We start from the raw sequence: 16,884 nt of genomic DNA on the forward strand, positions 1-16,884 counted from the left end.
GCACAAAGCGGCTAGACATTCTGCGCCAAACGTCCGGTAAAAAGGTAAAAATAAAGTAAATGTAGTAACATACATAAAAGGAAATGAAGGTAAAACAAAACAGCATTGAAAAACAGAAAAAGCATAAAACCAATGTTGACACCTAGTCTACAATGTTAAGAGAGAAAGCAGAGTAAGAGAAGTTGTAAAGGACTTTCTGTAGCAGAATGGTAATGATCATAACCCACCAGGAAGATTAACAGGTAAGTACAAGAACCACCGTCAGTCACCTGAAGTTGGCTTTTCCAGTCCTGGTTCCGGGTTATGTGTCATTATGGCCAGTATCAAAAAGTAAAGTAATAAAAGTGTTAAAAGACATGCAGCAAAATTGTAATAACAACTCGCCAGGACGACTAACGGGTAGTTCAAACAGCAGCGTTAGTCACCTGAAGTTGGTCTTTCCAGTCTTGATGTTGAGTTATTTAATGTTATGGCCATTTTCCAATTTCCAATTGAACTAGAGAGATTGAGACTCTTAAAAGGGAACCACAATTAAAAAGGTGTAATGAATAAATATCAAACACTTAAATGACATTAAAAAGATTAATGGTCATTAAAAAACTAAAAACTTTATCAAGATGGACAGTGTCACTGTCACCAATAACATTGTCCAATGTTACAGACAAACCCTGGGACAGAACATGGTTAAAATAGTGCCGTTGTTGAGAGTCGTAACGATGGCAAGAAAGTAAAATGTGGCTTACAGTGATTTGAGTGTTACACAAACTACACACTGGTGCATCAGTTCCAGTTAAAAGAAAACGATGAGTTAAAAAACTGTGACCAATGCGTAGTCTAGTTAGAACAACTTCCTCCTTCCGAACCTTATGGAAGCTAGACGGCCAAAGTCCAATATAGGGTTTTATTTGGAAAAGCTTGTTGTCACGTTGCTTACTTCAAGTTGACAGCCAGCTGGCACGGAGCCGAGCCTTGAATACAGGATCAATCAAGACTGTATGATTTAGTTGATTAAGAATATATTTAAAGTTAAAAGAGTCTTTGAAAAAGGAGCCGGCTGATGTTACATATTTAGAAAATGCCCATGCTATATATTTACCGAGGTTGTAGTTAAATGATTCGTAGATCGACATTATGGGTCGTCGTGGACAATCGGGTTTGCGAGAATTGAACAATGGATCAAGCGAGATGATGCAATGACCAATGTAATTCTGTATCAATTATTTTTCTTTTACGTCTCGTTATGGATGAATAATAAATATATAGAATTTTTTGTTTTTATAATTCGTATGTATCTTTTGTGTTTTCTTATAGCAAAGCCACATCGGGCTATCTAGAGAGACCACAGAGAGGAATTGAACCCCTGATGTTAGGGCTGTAAATCCGTAGATACACCATTGTACTAGCGGGGGGAGGAATTTATCTCCTAATAAAGTATTTTTAGAACTAAAATAATTTTTAAAATTTATTCCATTCTAATTAGATAATAACAAATATTTTTTTCTTAATTATATTATTAAATGCTTATTTTGATCTAAAATGTATTTATATTTTGTGAATAATTTAATAAATTTAAAGCATTAATATTTGGACATTTTTTGGGGTATTTTAGCCTGACCAGGGCATGGGAATCATTTGAAGAATTAATACATAATTGTTTTTAAACATTACATTGGTAACTTTCATTTCATTAATTTTTTCCCATTTTTGGATTAATTAGCTTTCATTTTTTGTCTATTCAAGATATTTTTCGTAATAAGTATAAAGATGCTGGGAAAGAGACATCTAAGTGATCGTCAAAAAGTCAAATGCTTACAATGTAAAAAGGTCATGGACAATGCCTATAGAAACAAATGTATTCAAAGCTGCCACAGTGATATGTTGAAGTCCAAAGTTCTCTGAAATCGCAAAAGTATATATCAAAGTTTTTTGTTCCACTCCTTCTACTTCATCACTTGTTCATTAAACAGTCAGTAGAAGTATATACAGGTTCAAACGCTCAAGAAATCAGTTTGACTGACCCAGCTTTGACAAAAGTCGAAAGAACTGTTTCGAAAGAGGCACTTTTTCAGGAAGAAACTCTTATGGAAAAGGTAGAACCTCTCATTGGAAATTCTTATTCGTTTAATGACGATTCAGAAGATGATCAAAATGAAACAATTCAGTCTGCAGAAAAAGTTAGTGGTTTCAAATTTGCTGGTCTACAACAACCACAACTTTCTGAATTTCCATCTCAGATTATCTATGGGATTCGCCGATCATTTCAAGCTAACTGGTATAAACAATTCCTTTGGGTATCATATAGTCAAGATTCTGATTCTGTAACTTGCTACCCTTGTGAGAAGTTTTCTCCAAAATCTCGTAAGACATTCACATTTATTAAATGGTCAAAACCAGAAAGATTGCAAAAACACTCTGAAAGTGTAAGCCATCAAAATTCAATGATAGCATGGATCCGTTCAAAAGCACCAGAAATTCGTTAGTTCAACCAAAAAATTAAAGGGATAATGAAGTAAAACTGACAGACTTTATCTTTCAAAAGTGATAGAAACACTAGTTTCTCTTGCTAAGGAAAACATTGTCATTAGGGGTGACCATGTAGATCGTCCTAAAACATATAATTCTTATGACGTAAATAGAGTGAATTTTCTTGAACTTTTGCACATGCAGAGTAAGGATCTTCAATGGTATAAGGAAACGTTTACAGATCTTGTTATCCGACATAAACAATGGTTGATTTGAAATACTCAAAATGAAATTTTAAATCTAGTTACGATTAACGTGAGAAAATTAATAACAGATAAAGTAAAATCCAATTTTTTTTTCTGTAATCGCAGATGAGACCATGAATGTCAGTCGTGACGAGCAACTTTCTCTCTGCTTTCGCTACGTCTCAGAAGATGTCATTAAAGAAAAGTTTATAAGCTTCTTCTTGTTGAAATCAACGGAAGCCCAAGAATTGATCACAGAAACTTTAGTATAACGGGGTTTCGATCTTTCTTTGATAGTTGGCCAAAGATACGACAGCGCCAGTAACATGAAAGATGAACATGTTGGGCTTCGAAGTCTAATCAAAACTGTGGCTCCAAAATTAATTTGTGTCCATTGTTTTGCTCACTTGCTTGGTCTTGCCATTCAAAAACCCTAAAGAAAATTCAATCGCTGAGAAACACTCCAGGAACAATAGAATCAATTTATTCTTTTCTCGAGGGACGCTCCAAGTATCAACCAAATTTTTCAGGGAAAACGTCGCTGAGAGAAAGTCATTGTACTTCAGTCTCAAATTGATACCTGCTGGGCCTTAAAACATGCCGCAGTAGTGGCCTTGAAGAAAAGCATTGAAGCTATAATTCTCGCCCTTCTTAAAATTATTTCAAACGATCCCAGCACTTCGGCCATGGGTAAAGGCCTTTTAGTTTCAATCTGTGACTTAAAATTCATCTTCACTCTCCTAGTCGTGGAAAAATCTTTACGTGAAACTTCATCTTTGTCAATTTATCTTCAATCAGAAAAAATGAATGTCTTTTTGGAGAGAAAATCTGCTGATACACCAAAGAACAACTTTAAATCACTAGAGACGAACGAAAAATATTCAAAGCTATTGAACGAAGCCACAAATTTGAGAGACATAAAATAAATAATTGAAAAAGAAAGATTCAATTTGCTCTTTAAGAGCTTGAACAGTGGGAAAGAAGATGGTCTTGCGCATAAGAGGTTGGACTATCAAAATCTACAGTATCAAATGCAAATTAACATCTAAGACACGTTCTGTCGGTACTTGGCGGCGAGGAATGGTCAGCTATTTGAAACTGATATATTGTAACAATGCAACCAGAGGAAAAAGATGCTACACTTGATGTCTCATTACTTTGTGACTTTTATGGACTGAATGAGAATCAATTATCTTTATAAAGCATGATTATGGTTGTGTCGTCTTTCGATCAAGAAAAACAAAATCCTGTTTGTCTTCGGCATATAATTTGTGAAAATGGGTTTATGAGAATGGCATCTCTTAACTCATTCCAACTTATTCTCATTTGGGGGCCCGGCATGGCCAAGCGTGTTAAGGCGTGCGACTCGTAATCTGAGGGTCGCGGGTTCGCATCCCCGTCGCGCCAAACATGGTCGCCTTTTCAGCTGTGGGGGCGTTATAATGGTACGGTCAATCCCACTATTCGTTGGTAAAAGAGTAGCCTAAGAGTTGGCGGTGGGTGGTGATGACTAGCTGCCTTCCCTCTAGTCTTACACTGCTAAATTAGGGACGGCTAGCACAGATAGCCCTCGAGTAGCTTTATGCGAAATTCAAAAACAAACAATTCTCAGTTGGCAAAACTATTCGGCACTGTTCTGCTGAAAGATCATTCTCTGTTTTAACCTCGAATCAAAACTTACTCATGTTCTACCATTTGACATGAAAGACTGTCTCATGCCGCTATTTTGAATATTAAACAGGAAATAATGAATTTTGCGACGGAGAACAAAATAGAAAAAATGATCAGAAGAACCGTGAAAAGTTATTGTTTATTTGAATTTTATTTGGTCTTATGTTATGTGCATTAGAAAAGTAAAAACACTAGCTTCAATGAAAAATTTGTCTCTGATAATTTTCTAAAAATTAACATGAGCAATCAGATTACTGAATATTTATGTTTACGTTTTTTGATTCATAATAACAAAGATAGGTTGTTACTCTTTCGGAGGCTACTGATCCCCTAGTTGGGAAATCACAGCAGGTGGCTAGAACAAATGGAACTTTCTTAATTGAATCTCTCAAGGTTTTTACTTTACACCAAACCCAACAGGACAATACACAACTGGCTTATTTTAATTGTGTTACTTCAACTTGACTTCATGAAATTAAAGCACATTGGGTAAAAGCAACATATATTAATATGTAGAATAATTTTAAACCTTACCATCTAACTATCTTTTCTCAGACAAAAAAAATTAATCACCTCAAAAGACTGAATTTTAGTTTTAAAAGTTGTTTGTGTTTGATACCTTAACTTATAAAAAATTGACAAATAAATTAAGATCTTGTCCGAATCGATGTTAAGTCGTACACAGAATTACAGAACAGAGCTTATAAAATAACACATGCACAAGAAAGTAAACTAATGTAGGTGTAAAATTAGCTGGTCATAACTATTTAAAATCAATTCACAGAGTAATCACCTTTTCAATGAAACAACTGGATAATTTCACAAGTTAATGTTGTTTATGGACTTAATTAGCCAACTCAAATATATTGAAACACTTCATATGTCTTATCAAGCCAAAGAATCACAGTTATCCCTACTACTAATTTAAAGAATGTCGTCTTCCTGCTAAAACAGTTTTCCAACCTATAGCCAGGAAGATCGTCAAGAAAAGAAGTCTCGAAACCTATAGTTTGATAGGTACACAAATACAAAGATAAACAAGGGCAGTTATTTATCAATCTGATTTACTATCAGGAAAGGTAACTTTAAATATCTCGACATCACGTTCTATCTTCCCTGCAAGAAAATTAGTTGACTGGTAATTATGGAACCCACATCTTGCATGTTTTCAGAACAAGGAAAGTAAAAGTGTTACTTAAGTGAATCTGGCATCTGGAAAATACAGTAATTTTTCAACAAATTGTATTCATGATGTTATAAAAACACGTAGGTTCAACAAAACTTGACAGAAATGAAATAAAACCCTATAACCCAAGCACTTTCGAAAGGTGGACCTTTCTTCTTCAGGGGCCAACTATATACCACTCCCAGTTTCTAAACAAATTACACGTTAACCTTCAATGAGATAGTAGGAAGCACATAGCATTTTAAGGGTCTATTACTCCAGAACTGGTAGAGCTCACCACATTCAAATAAAATCGCTTGCCCATAACACTAAGAAATGGAAATACGAAAACCATTTTATAAAAATAAAAAGCAAGGAATAATAAAGCTATTCCACTCTCCTATGTATGATTTGAAAAAAAAACCTAAACAAAATACCCTTCAACAGAAACAGCTATGCATAAATACAATAGTACAAATCGAAACACTATAAAACAAGGGTTTTAGGGTTCCCTAAACCACAGTAAAATGGAAAATATCTTTCACCATCGAAAACTGATATAAAAAGTCTTTGATGGCATACAAGTATTAACAGTTAAACACATGAATTAGCACGAACTAAATAATAACACTTAAAATGACACTGTTTTACCATGAAAATATCACTTTAAAATAATAGCTGTAATTAATTAAATTCAAAAATCTAAACCATAATTAACAGGAACAAAGACAAACATTTTTGTAAAAGCAAAAGCTCTTACACAACAAAATAATTACATATATTCATATACAAATCACAAAACTTAACCTAAATATCAAAAGCACACACACACACACACACACATATATATACAGACCCACAAGGCAGATTTCCCAACACGAAATGAAAATGGCTAGTGTAATCTTAAAAAAAAATTCTATACATTTATTATTCAAATGACCCCCCGACCCCCATGCTGTAGTCAGGCTAAAGTACGCAAAAATTAACGAAACATTAATATTTTAAATTATCCACAAAATGTAAATACATTTTAGATCAAAAGAAACATTTAATAATAGAATTAAGAAAACAATTGTTTTTTTATAATCTAATTAAAAAATACAAACATTTATAAACATTCTTTTTCCTCTGAAAAACTTTATCACAAGATAAACATTAATCATAAAAAGAGAAAATTTAATTCTGTTTATGTTTTTGCATATTTATCTTATAAACATAAATTAGAAAAAAAAAGCTATATATATTCATTATCCAACTATAACGTGGCCAGGTGGTTAAGGCACTCGCCTCACAATCCGAGGGTGGCAAGTTGACAGAAGATACGTTGTTGAATCTATTATTAGGCTAGTAATGAACTGATGTTAAAATACAATTAAACACACTACGAAACGTTGGCTTGAAATATTTAATTCACACAATGCAAAATTAAATACACTTAATATTCAAATTATTATAAGCAATTTAAGAAATTTATTAAATGGGAATGGACTTCCACATCAATCGAAAAGTAGGCTATATCTTATAAATAGCCTTGAGGATTGCTAGAAAACCACCGCCAGGTGTCTACCTAAAATGTAAAGAAAACATTGAAATATCGACTCTTTAGCAAGATACTTTGTGTTCTTATGTAAAAAAAGTCTAATATATTTCTTTAATATATATTATTATAACTTGTCTAACATTTTGTAGAATACAATGTTTTTTTTCCCTTCGTCTCAATGTTTAGACGTTATGTAAATAATAAAATATTTAAAATAACTTACTGAAATCATGTCTTGTAGCTTATCATAAAGCTACAAACTGGACTGAGGGGCAAAACAGTATGAAATATCTTTTTCCAATTTTTTGAAAATATAAATATATATTTGTTATTATTGATGGTTGAAAAGTTTAAATTTATCTTACACAACGTATTTTGGAATTGTTTGTTTTATATAAGTGTATTACAGCATATAAACGTACCAAATTCACAAGAATAGTGTTCATAAACTTCAGATAAGTTTGCCCTAGTGTAAATGCGAACAAGAAGTTTTTTTTCTCATAATTGTCTTACAATTATCAATAAATGGCAGGTACGATACACTTTAACGTGTTTTGAAAATTAACGTATATTTTAACATAATGAGTTGTATATATTACTTATTATATACTCAACAGTGAGATTTCTGTACTTACACATATCATATAATGTTCGACGAGACACCCACTTAAGCTCTTTCCAAGTCATATATATGTCTGAACATAGCCGGAGGACATCAATTTCTCGATTTTTACAGATGGCATTAGAGATCTGTTTTTCCGGAAACCTTTTCGAAAGTGTTTATCATTTGAAGAACAGAATAACTCTTCCCAACTGCAAGATTATAAGCCTTCAACAAGAAAGTAAATTAATATTCCTAAATAATATAGTTTGGTTAGTATGTTTACGATTTATGGTAATGATACGAATATCAGTACATGATTATTCTTTCCTTAATTAATTCTAATTCATTTTCGTAACCTAGTTCATATCATAAAAGTGTTTCTTTACGAAACTGGTTATACAATTAGCACCTAAACTACTATAATATCTGTTGTACCTCAGCTGGCCTGATGAGCCCTGGGATTAAACGGAAGGTCTTGTAGGCTCTGGACAAGGCAAATGAAGTGTTGTTGACATATAAATATACATTATGCTTTGCTTTCACTAATAAGTTTCTTTTTAAAACCACAGAGTCTTCTTATTCTATCACCGGTGTTCTATGTAATGACCCTTCCCCCACTATATAAAGCCTTTGTACAGTATACCTCAGTATCCTGTCCTATTTAAGTGCTTCCCAGAGCGCATCACCCACGAATGGCTGATGATTTCAAATGGCTCATTGGAAGTCCAAGATCCATGGGAGAGGTCTGCGAATGTATAAAATTTTGGGATGAACTGCGATGTTGACTTGGTATGTGGTTGAAAGCTTTATCTTCATGGAATCATAAGTTACACTGCACAACAGTTTTTGCTTCTTGAATACTGTTGGGTGTTCCTTATAGATTTTTGGATGCTGATCACGAAAATCACATCCAAATTTGCTCATCACGTACCGTTTCATCGAAACCTTCAGTTTTGTCATGTTTTTTTTTATACTTGTGTCCAAACATTTTCGTTTCTGTAAGAGACCTATGAACAATGTTTTATGTAGTCTGGGCATGTCCAAGCATGAAATCAGGCCAGGTTGGAAGAAGCTGTTCTGTGGAAGTATGCAGCCCGAGCACGCCTGGGTAGGCTGGAGCCAGCTTGACACTGTCTCAGCAGGCTATAAAAGTGGCTTGCATACACAGATGCTGCTCATTGAATTAATATAGACCTTATATTAAGCTAATATACTTTAATAAAAGTATTATTAAAGACTTTTTGCCTCCTCTTCACATAAAATTGGGACGTATGAAGAATTTCGTGAAAGCAATGAACAAAGAAGGCGAAGGTTTTCGTTATTTAAGACAGATGTTCCCAAGAATAACTGAGGCCCTGGTGAAAGAGGACATTTTTGTTGGCTCTCAGATCAGACATGTTATGAGTGACAAGCGGTTCGAAGATCTGTTAGTTGGGCTGGAAAAGATTGCCTGGAAAGCTTTCAAAGACGTTGTTAACAATTTTCTTGGCAATTACAGAGCCCCACATTACATTCAGCTGGTAGACAAACTTCTCAAAGCATGCAAAACAATGAAGTGCAACATGTCACTCAAGATTCATTTCCTCCACTAACACTTGGACTTCTTCCCCGCAAATCTCGGTGCTGTCAGTGACGAACACGGTAAAAGGTTTCACCAGGATATTGCTACAATGGAAAAACGATATCAGGGCAACTGAAATCCGTCAATGCTTGCTGACTACTGTTGGATACTGCAACGTGATGCACCGGACATTGAATACAAAGGAAAATGAGGAGGAAAACGCTATTAATTATGTTAAACTTAATAGCGTATTAGAAACATAAAAGCAATTAAATACGTTATTGCCGGTAAACAGTTAACTGTCTATATAACATACCCACCAGGTACCTGTCACAATCAGCAAAAGCTTTTCAGGAAGCAAAACTTTTCAAAAAAATTGTTGCGCAGTGATTTATTAGCACCTAGCCTGTACAAAATCATAATTCATGGTGGTACAATGACGTCAACACTTGGTATTTTTTTGAGTTAGTGTAGTTGCAACGTGCAACTTACATCAACTTCTTGGAAAAAAACTTTCATTATGTCAGTGGTAACCCGACAATAAATTTGTCAAACTTTTTCAGGCATGTAAGTAGACACGAGCTTCACTTCGACGTGTTTCCATCTGTTGTATGTCTAACACATCTCACACATCCTTTGGTAGCTGTTCTTCTATTTCTTTGTTTAGTTTACTTTTGTGTCGTTTCATGCATTGTCTTTTTATTTTTACACTTCCAAGAGGATTTCAACTTCAGCTACAACGGACCGTTGTGTTCTTTGCTTACTTTCAGTGTTAAGTTAGTGTGCAAGTAACAGCAAGTAGCTTTTTTTTTTTTCTTCCCTAATAGGAGAACTTTGAGCAATAATATACTGGAATGCTCCCCTTCTAGAGTAGGTTAACATTAGGCAATATTTCCACTTGCAAATCGACGTATTTGAAATGAACTAACATTTTTTTAACATATGTTTCCACAGGCTGCAGAACTGTCAGGAGCAAGATGGTTGGATATGCATGAATCATGAACAATACAATTCATTTCCTCATCATTAACAAAGAGAGAAAATTACAGTTTTACTGTTAGAACGTTGCTACCTTATTAATAGAATACAACACTAAAAGCATCAATCTTTTCCTCTGAATTTTACCACTTTTTTAGCCTAAGAAATGAATTACCAACCTTCTATGTAATACATAGTTTTTGCAAGACAAACTATGTAGTTCCAGCAAGATAAAGTATCTGGTGTGTGTTTCTTATAGCAAAGCCACATGGGGCTATCTGCTGAGCCCACCAAGGGGAATTGAACTACCTGATTTTAACGTTGTAAATCCGTAGACTTACCGCTGTACTAGCGGGGGGCGAAGTACCTAGTGTTTATAAAACAAATTATGTGGTTCTAGCAGGGAAATTATTGAAGACAAATTACTTGGTTTTTACAAGACAACCTATGAAGTAATTTCAAAGCAAAGTATGCAGTTCTGGAAATTAGACTATGTGATATTTGCATGTATTTATAGAAATAATTTGACATATCCTAAATTTGAAAGCGTTATCATGCTCCATGAGATTAGGCCTTGAAAATATGTTATTAAAAGCATTTTTCACAACAGTAACAATAACTTGTAAAGATTAATTTTAAATATATCGGTAAATTAAGAAAAATGAATAAACCTATAACTTTAAGGATATTTAAAAAACGATACAAATGTTTTTAAAAACGGGAGATATTAGCTAATGTGTTTTATTGAAGAAGTTTTGAGATATAATGTATATATGTTTTACCATAAATTATTTATAACTCGAAGTTTCGTGCATTTTTCGTAGAACAGCTACGTTCCCTAGAGCCAGGTCCATCACATGAACGTAGTCTCTCTCAACTAAAATATTTTAAAAGAATTATTTTATACTGAGTGAATAAATTTGCGGGTATCACATGGTTTTATAGTTTTAAACTTGAGAATGTGGAATCCATAAATTTTAAAATAGCGCAACATTTTTTAAAATAATAATTATTAAAAAAACATATATTTTAAGAGAAAAAGTTAATATTATTTTAAATAACTATCATGGAGATGTTACTACACTTACTTTGACGTGTAATGCCTATACATGATCGTGTTTAGGCTATTTAAAACTAATAATGGCTACTAACTACCAATAGAAATACCTGTTCCAGGCACAGGTATGTTGAAATCATTACCAAAAATGTTCAACTGTGGTCGTCGACCAACAGCTACCTGACAAATAAAAGCCACCAACTGGCTTGGAGGACCCACAGGATCCTCACCTATTTGACCAGTTTCATGAGCTCCAACAGGCGAGAAATACCGGAGGGCCACTGCTGTTAGATCCTGCAAACAGGGTACAAAGAAATTATTTTGTAAAGGTAGTTTTCATAGCATAGCAACACGAAATGGCACGCAATACATGCAAATTATAATGTATTAAAGTAGCTAGGGTTATAATAATCGCGCATTGTAAGTAAATCCAGATGTACAAATATTTTATAGATATTAAGTAAAAAGAACAGGTGAGTTGTATTAAGATTGATTTTGTGCCTTGCTAAAAATTTATACTTTTACAATTAATTACTTACACTCACATTCTGTTGTGGGGCCCATTTGATGTACTGACCAAACTCTTATATTACCTTCAGTTACTTCTATTGACACCCCAATGGATGTTTGTACCCAAAAAGAAATTCTTTTAGGAAATCGGTCTGTCGTATCCGACCATGTTGGGTCTGTTTGGTCCTCTCCAAGTTTGTGAGGGAGGGTTAATACCGTTTCAAACATAGGATTCCATGACTACAAAATTCGATGCCAGATACGGGTTTAGCGATCCTGAAAACCTGCGCCTATACTTATATAATGCCCGGTTGACCTTCCGAGCACATTGGTATGTCATATAGATAAGGACATCTTTTGTACCACCCCGAGTCCGCCTGCCAAGTTTTGGTTTGGTTTGTTTCTAATTCCGCGCATAACTACTCGAGGGCTATCTGCGCTAGCTATCTTTAATTTAGCAGTTTAAGACTAGAGGGAAGGCAACTAGTCATCACCACCCACCGTCAAATCTTGGGCTACTCTTTTACCAATGAATAGTGGTATTCAGTGATGTTGAATACCCACTTGTTGAGAAATTTATATGCAAAAACGGCTCGTTTGGGTTGAGAAAATATTTTACCTAGAAGAGCAAACAACGTTTCGACCTTGTTCGCTCTTCTATGTAAAATATTTTCTCAACCAAAACGAGCCGTTTTTGCATATAAATGAATAGTGGTATTGACCGTCACATTATATCGCCCCCACGGCTAAAAGGGCGAGCATGCTTGGTGTGACGGGAACTCGAATCCGCGATCGTCAGATTATGAGTCGAGTGCCTTAACCACCTGGCCATGCCGGGCGGCCAAGTTTTGTTGTGCTATCTTCAAAATTGTGGAAGGAGTTCGCAGATAAATAAACAAAAATCAATCACAGTGTGAATTAATACAGGATCATTTCAAGGCTAAAGTTATCAGCTCTTATATATGTTCCAATATTTTTATTAAATATTCTACTTAACTTCTTGTATAAGAAGAAAATATTTTTAAGAAAATAAGTATTTTTACCTGAAATAATTGACCTTCCCTAGGACTTTAATTATTATCCTATAAAACAGGTTATCAATCTAATTTTTAAGTTCTATCATTATTAGAATATACAGGTTGTATATTCACTTCCTATAAAAATTGACAAAAGGTTGTAACTATAAATACAATAAACAATTTAAAAGTACAACTATTAAATAATTCTAGTTTATTTTCACATGCCATGAGTCAACACGTCTCAGATGCCTGAAAATTATTTACACATACTATATTTGCTACACACGTCTTTCAAAATTTCTTCGCAGAAATACTTTGTCTTCGCATATGGATTAGTGCACGACTTTCTGACTGGATGTCGCTCGTGGATTGGAATATACGCAATGTTCCCATACACAACAGATGAGCTTCGTAACATTAAACTCATTTATAACCTAAATGATAAATTATTATGTTTATGGTCAGTATGACTAAAAGAAATATATTTTTACTTAAAATTCAGGTATTAAATGCCTTTTACTGATGTATTTAAGATTTAGGTCGTATAAAAAGTTGATAAGTGTAACCTGATCTTTACTTAATGTGTGTGTGTGTTTTCTCATAGCAAAGCCACATTGGGCTATCTGCCGAGTCCACCGAAGGGAATCAAACCCCTGATTTTAGTAACTACTTAACAGAAAAGTGACAATAACAACGAAAGAAACCTCACATAGATGACAGTTTCTGCGTTTGGTTTTTGTTAAAGCTGTATGAGACTATATGGCTTTCACTCCATTAATATAAACAAACTGTAACAAAAACGTTTAATGTTATCTTTTTCCACATATTTACAGTAAAAATATATTTTATTTTTCTTCGCCCTATATAATTATAAATATTTCATTGTTTACTATTTTAAATATATGTCAGAACGTTTTCTCTTAAAGTACAGTAAATATTAGTAAATTGTACACATACATACTCGAGTTACACTCGCTGAAAAGTGACTTTAAACGCGTTTTCAAGCCTACATTAATGCGTGCTTCGTATTGAATTATGGTTGCATTGTAAGCTTTAGGCTTATTAAAAACAAATTGTTGTAGGAATTGAGACACGTGAACTTACTTAATTCCTACTGAATTAGAACATGTCATAACTTAGTTAAATTAACACACGATAACAGTTATCAACCGCTGCACTAAGGTATGTTGAGTTGTTTAAACCTGATTACAAATTTAATCGTAGCGTTATTTCGATCCTACTACAAGTGGATGAGAATTGGTATATATTGTTCCGGGTAACGACAAGACAGGACTGTAGATGTTGCACATTTTTACTGACAAGTCATCCATTACTTTACGAATTGTGCCATAAAAATAAGGTGAAGAATTTGTAAAAGCCGAGTTTGATTATCCACCACCATAAAAATAATAAATCTTGGAGGTTATATGAATAACTTAGTATGTGAAAAATATATTAGTTAAATATATTTAAGTGTTTCTCACATAATCTACCATTCAACTGTGCCGTTTTATATTGAAATGAGAATTATTTGCTGTTTTGCATATCACGTAATATAATCCACAACTTTACTTATTTTTATGATTACATTTGCTTAAATTCATGACAACTTATTATAGTGTATTTACGTATTTCCCTATAACATAAACACATCTTAAGCCTTTTTTATAATCTTTATTTGCATGTGACGAATTACGCTGAATAAAGTCTAATGTTTTAAAACCACAAACTGATTTCATTTTTGAGAAAATAGCACACTTTTGATTCCTCTATTTTCTTACGCTAACTTAATAATGGACAGAAACTGTAAATATTTCACTCAGTTTAGGTTTAATTACCTAGTTACTGGCTATGATGCTAAAATTGCTGTATTTACCATGAAACACTACATTATTAAATTCAAAATGCTTCAACTAAGGTTTTCTACTGTAACAGATAGTAGGGAAAGTACCTTTGATCTAAGGAAAGCGAAATCTTAAGTAAATATGTGTGTACACAGTAATCTGGTGTGATATAAACACGTTGGAAGGTTGTTCGTCTGACCTCTCCAATCGCTGCATTCACTTGTATATATATCGTAACAGCTGCGAAACAAAAACACATACTGTATAGTTATAGGCGCGCCTTTTCTGTGTGTAGGCCTAGTCTGCAGAATGATAATAAGGTTAATACGAGAATATTACATAGAGAAACTTCAAATTCATAAGCCGTTTTCGATTTTCAAATTGCTCAAGGAATCTGATTTATGTTATTAAACAACAGAATTATGACTTCAATATACCAACGATGTAAACGTATGAAAGATAAATTATGCTAGATAAAGCTAGGTTCTTACTGAAAGGTTATTTGGTTTTATAATTCTTTCACAGCTTTCACGTTGCTAGAAGTATGTTATGAAACATGATAAACTTAAGAATTTTATACTCTGACATAACAAAAACAGCTTGCTATGTGTACACATTTTGTCCAGAAAATCTGGACTAACACACTTTTTTGAAATAATACAAACACTGACAAAAACAATGAAACTATTCCAATGTAAAGTTACTAGGTGATATTCATAAACCTTTCCTTACCTCCAACAGGGTCAACAACGATCCAATATTGTTACAATAATACACCAGGGGGATATCAACTGATTCATCCAGCCACGTGGATTACATAATCAGGTTTATGCTGAGAACAAAATGTGGAAGTTGATGTTTATAATGAATAAGAAATTTCGTATACAATGTTATTTAACAGCTGCTCTCAGTATTTGCTCAAGAGAATTTAATGGCTCATATAATTTACGATGAAATAAAAACTAATTGCATAACGGAGAAATTATAACAGTTTAACTCATATAGTAAATCATGTTTGTGCATGATGCTTATTTTATTTTAAAAAATACTGACTTAAACCTATGAAGTGTAACTTTGAAAGAAATCATTTTAGAACTTTCATTTATTTACTCAGCAACTAGCTCAAAAATTAGTCAAAAACTAATCTTAATATATTTAAACAACTATGTAAATCTATATTTTCATTATAAATCACAACGGCATCTATAAACCAAAACATGAAACACGAAATCATAATATATTGAGCTATTTTATAGCTGGGCCATTAAAGTACAAAAGTAAAAACATTAGAACAGTTTACCATGTTATTCTGAAACTATATTACTACATATAAATAATAGCATTAGAACGGTTTACCATGTAGTTTTGAAACAATATTACCGCAAAGAAATAATAAATTTACCACAGTTTACTATGCTTTTTTGAAACTATAATACCATATGGAAGTGATAACATTAGAACAGTTTACCATGTAGTTTTGAAACAATAATTTATTATTTTCTAAGATATCATTTCTCAAGATTCAATAACATAATATATTAAATGAGCTTTTATAATGTCGTAATTAATGTTAAAAGCCATTATTACTGAACGGCATTAAAGTATGTTATTTCATATTTACTTCCAATGAGAAATATTTCTATTTGTAGAGATGTTAAATGATGTAGATGTATTAACTTACATTTTAAATGTGAATGCAGTTAGTTGATGTTAAACATCACAAACTACAGGAATGTAAAAAAATCTACAAATAGTTACACTATACTTAATAAAATAAAATGTGCATAATATTGTCTGGCTTGATTATAATTATCTGTAAATTATTCCTCGAAAACTCTGGTACACTGTATCTTTTTTTATCCAGGAAAAACACAAGTTGAAATATACCTTGCTGAATGTTTCTCTTAAACTGCCCTTATCGACAACATCGGTTTTATAAATGATAACTGTCTTGTCTGTTATTTCTTGAATTCTTCGAATGGCTGGCGGTGTCGTTCCATTTCCTAAAAAAGTAAATAATCATAAACGTACTTGAACTTTTCTAACCATATTAATTTCTTACCACTTCTCATATAATATTTTACCAAAGAACAAAATTTCAGTGATTTTAATAAAAAAATTCAGCATTAAACCTTGATAGTAAGTTATACAACCCAATATTTTGTTTAAACATGACAATGAATGTAAAGCTTGTTACTTCCCTCTTCAGAGCCATGTCCATTAATGA

General features: G+C 33.1%; 1 pseudogene across 1 annotated transcript; it reads right to left on the minus strand.

Moving 5' to 3' along the window:
* Positions 1-6,935: 6,935 nt before the first annotated feature.
* LOC143233207 (uncharacterized) lies at positions 6,936-15,470 on the minus strand (annotated as a pseudogene). Its single transcript, XR_013018031.1, has 5 exons — positions 15,390-15,470; positions 11,395-11,578; positions 11,010-11,104; positions 7,720-7,913; positions 6,936-7,111 (listed from the first exon to the last, which is right to left on the minus strand). The product of XR_013018031.1 is annotated as an uncharacterized LOC143233207 (transcript).
* Between the last annotated feature and the right edge of the window lie 1,414 nt (positions 15,471-16,884).

Source organism: Tachypleus tridentatus, chromosome 1 (genome assembly GCF_004210375.1).
Source record: "Tachypleus tridentatus isolate NWPU-2018 chromosome 1, ASM421037v1, whole genome shotgun sequence".
In the NCBI taxonomy this organism is placed as follows: domain Eukaryota; kingdom Metazoa; phylum Arthropoda; class Merostomata; order Xiphosura; family Limulidae; genus Tachypleus; species Tachypleus tridentatus.